The following is a 4,405-nucleotide window of genomic DNA, read 5'->3' as shown; positions in this document are numbered from 1 at the left end:
AGAGTCAGGAGTACCTGAGTTCAAATCTGGACTCAGACACTTAAATAATTAACTAGCTGTGTGGCCTTGGACAAGCCACTTAACCCCATTTGCCTTGCAAAAACTAAAAAAAAAAATAAGTTCTGGATTTGCAATCATGATCTTGAGTGTGAGTCTCATCTCGGTTATTTATTTAATTTTTGACCTGTTCTTATCTATTTGCTTGTCTATTAGTCTGTCCATCTCCTGTATACACACACACACACACACACACACACACACACACACACACGCACATATTTACACACATAGACATAGATATGAATACGTCATCTCTCTTTTAAACATTAATTCTTATCATTCTGTGATCTTCAAAGGGACTTTGTGAGGATCAAGGGCTACACAAGGGTTAATTATTCATCAATATAAACATTCCTGAAAAGTATTTCATCCATCTTTACCATAGATACTTTACTTCTTTTTTGGTTCTCCTTTTGATGCTTATATTCTAAATGCTCTCCTATAGCTTCCATATCCAAGTCTGCCTTCTGTGGACAATGTCCTATGCCCCATTTCCAATACTAAACATCTTATTTCCTAGGTCTTAAAATCTAAATCACAGGTAATCTAATAAGTCAAACTAACCCAATGCATTAATGATGAAAGTTATTTTTTGCTCCTCCTCTCTCTAGTTACCTATTCCTATTGGTTCCATTTATATGATGTCTTGCTCATTTGTCCCTTCTTTTCCATTCCAATTCTCACCATCCATATATTTTATTAGTTCTTGCTTGGACTATTGCAAGGCCTTGTAACTGTTCTTCCTACCTTCCTTTTTCTACACCCAACACTTAATCCTTCACACCGCAAAGATTAAACTTCCTAATGCACCAATCTAGTTACTATTGTCCATTGCTCAAAACAGTTACAATAACTTTCTGTCACCTACCCAAATCCTTAGTTCAACATTCTTGGGGCTTCTAAATCTCACTCCAATGTCTTTTATATCCTACTACTCTCTTGTTATATTTGAACTCAAAAAATATGGCCAAGAACTGTCTCTTGTACTTCATATAATCATACTGAACTGAACATTCTGTTCAATTCAACATTTCCAGAACAGAAATCATAATCTTTTCTCCAAATCCTCTAGTGAACAACCTTGTGAAAACAACATTTTCATTTTAAGGGTGAGGAAGCTGAATCCCAGAAAGATTAGATGGCTTATGGTCATACAGAGGTGAAGAGACAGGGGTCTGCTAGACAGTTTGGACTCCGTTTTGCAGAGGATGACAAATATGGTCAAAAGATTAGAAAACAAACCAAACAGGTTCATTCCTTAAAATAGAAGTTCATGACTTATATGGATATAAGGCACATATACAACCAATATCAGATTGTTCACTGCCCTGGGAGTGGGAGGAAAGGAATGCAACATAAATATGTGGAACTTAAAAACGTGGAAAAGGATGAATGTTGAAAGCTATCATTGTATGTAATTGGAAAAAATAAAATAAAATAAAAAAGAAAGGAAAAAAAGTTGAAAAATGTAGATGTATTTACCCTGGTGGGGGGAGATTAAAGGACACATGGTAACTATCTTCATGCATGTAATGGCCCCCTGTAGAAAAAGTAATAAATTTGTTTTTATTTTCCTCAAAGGGGAGAATTAGGAATATTAGATGAAGGCAGTAGAGCCAAATATTTCCCAATGCATAAAAGTTCATAATAATTAAAATGGTCCAAAAATGGAATAGACTATACCAGGAGTTGTGGAAGTCTTCATCACAGGAAGTATTAATGAAACAGTTCAACAAATAGTCAGAGAAAAAGGAGATGATAGAGGGAATTTCTGCTCACAGAACTGCTCATAGATTGAACTATATTGCTTTTCATTTCCCAACTCTATAATGATCAGTCAGTCAGTAAATAAATGTTTATTAAGAACATTATGTGCCTAGCCACTGAGCTCAGATCGTGTTCTGATCAATAAATATGTATCATCATGTTAATCTACTGGTTCCACATTTTTTCTTTGTGGTTAGCTACAGAAGAAAGTTTGTGGGGTTTTGTGCTATTGAAAATAACAAGTTGCCAAATATAAGATGCCTAATAATAAGCTTAAAACTTCTTACATAAAAAAAATTAATTAATAAATATGTATCATCATTGGATGAATTCATGTAAAGTTCGCTGTAAAAGGTACTTGAGAATATAGAATATTTGTTAGAACATCCTACAGCTTAGAACATAATAAGGAATTAATATTTTTTTGGTGCTGAAATTGACCATAGAAGGTCAAAGATGAATGTTAGAGATGGATAGTTTTACCGATTCATATTACAGATGAAGAAACTGAGGCCCAGAAAGAAAATCAATGCCTGAAGACTAAAAATAATATATGTGGTAGATAATGATAATAAATTCTTATAATAAAGCCTCTTCAAATCTAAAGCATATGACATATAATAATAATGAATTTTTCTCTCCTTTATCACAAATGCTAGTGGAATGGTCTGTTTTTCCCACTCCCTTCCCCTATTCTCTTCTAGAGCTTCCATTCTGCATTTCCAGTACTTTTTAGTTCAGTGCCCTTTTGAAAATCACTTAAATTCTTTGTCATTCAGGTTCCTCTTCTGCAAAATGAGGGTTAGATGATCTTTATGATCCTTTAGAGAAATAATTCTCTGTTCTTATGGCTCCATTACACAGTTAGGAAGTCTGGCTCAATGGTCTCCAGAAACTAGTAATCTGAAAGTAGTCACTTCTTTTCAACTTCAAAGTAATGGAGAAATATGAGGCAAAAGAAAAAACCATAGTAACAAGAACAATGTTCATTGAATCCAGATATGTAAATTAGCCAGTGGAATTCCCTCCACCCTTTTACCTTAGCAGATGGAATGGAACTTGCCAGATTCCCAAAATTCAATATGCACCGGGAGATCCCTTATTTAATTTGAGATGGGATTGAGCCTGATCTGCTTCACCTATCTCTAATTACAAATTTATTTGCTAGGGATGAGCCCCAAGGTGCCTGAAAGCCTTTGGAAAATGCTGCTTCATCATACTTTCTTGGATTGTTTACTATGCGGCATTTTTATTTTTAATAGCTTTGAGATACTACCTGAAATCTTGTACTTTCCACCTCCACAGAGGATTCCTCGTGCCCACAGCCTATCATTTGCTTTGGAAGTTTCCCTGGATAAAAGATTATGAGATAGGTGGAACAGATGTGAGGGACAGGGAGCTGAACAAAGCTCAAGGAACATTAAGAAGTGTGGACCCTGGGGCTGACTTTGTGTTGGGGAAGCAGGAAGTAAGAATATGTGATTATGATACTTTGGAAAGAGCATGGAGTCAGAGATTTCTCACCATAGCTCTACCTCTCACTTACTGCCTATGTGATCTGGGGCAGTTTTCATGTAATTTTTCTGAGCCTCATTTTCCTCATCTGCTAAAAGAAGTCAAATTCAGTGGTCTCTAAATTTCTTTTCAAATCTTAAGTAGTGTCTACCTTTTCAATGGAATAGGTCTTCTTTTTAATATTTTTCATTAGCATAGTGTGAATTCCTATACAAAACCTCTTGGGGGGGGTAAGTTGAGGAATAAGCATTTATTAAGTGTCTCCTATGTGACACTGTACCAATATTATTTCATCTGATCCTCACAACAATCCTGGCATGTGGGGGGCTATAAATTTTATAATTGCGGTAACTGAGGAAGGTAGAAATCACTTAGTCTTTGTCCAGGGTCACACAAGGGATAAGTGAGCCTGAATCTGAATTTCGAATTCAGACCCAGTACTCTAACCACTGTACCACCGAGATTCCTAAAAAACCTTTTAGATAGATAGTTCCAGTGTTATTATCCCTACTTATGCAATAAGAACACAGACTAATAGAAATTAAATGACTTAACCAAAATAATATGAATCACGGAACTTTAACTCAAATCAAGATCTTCATACTTTTAAATACGATCCTTCACTCTCTACTCTGGTCTCATGTATGTTCTTCTATCTTCATTTTTGGTGGCAGGAAGAAGTCTTAAAGTACCTTTTATATTTTTTTACACTCATTCTCCAAATTGTGATTTATGTAAGATTCTGAGTGCATATACATAGTTTAATGTTACTTTTCCTTGGGAGGAGATATTTTTTATTTCATTTCATATTTTAAGTGCTATAAAAATGAAAGAAAATTGTGTTTCAAAGCATTATTGATGAAGTAATTGTTTCACACAGAGTGAAACAAATGAAGTTATACATTTGAGCTATGTCGCAGTGAACAAGTAGAACATGAGACACAGAAAAAAAAGAACACAAAATGGGAGTCAAGAACGGTATTTAAGACAGTTTTGCTACTAACTTGCATTGTGGCTTTGGAGATAATATTTAATATTTTTCCATTTGTAGAGTTAGGTAGTT

The sequence above is a fragment of the Macrotis lagotis genome, chromosome X (genome assembly GCF_037893015.1).
Source record: "Macrotis lagotis isolate mMagLag1 chromosome X, bilby.v1.9.chrom.fasta, whole genome shotgun sequence".
NCBI lineage: Eukaryota > Metazoa > Chordata > Mammalia > Peramelemorphia > Peramelidae > Macrotis > Macrotis lagotis.
This window is presented reverse-complemented; position numbering follows the sequence as displayed.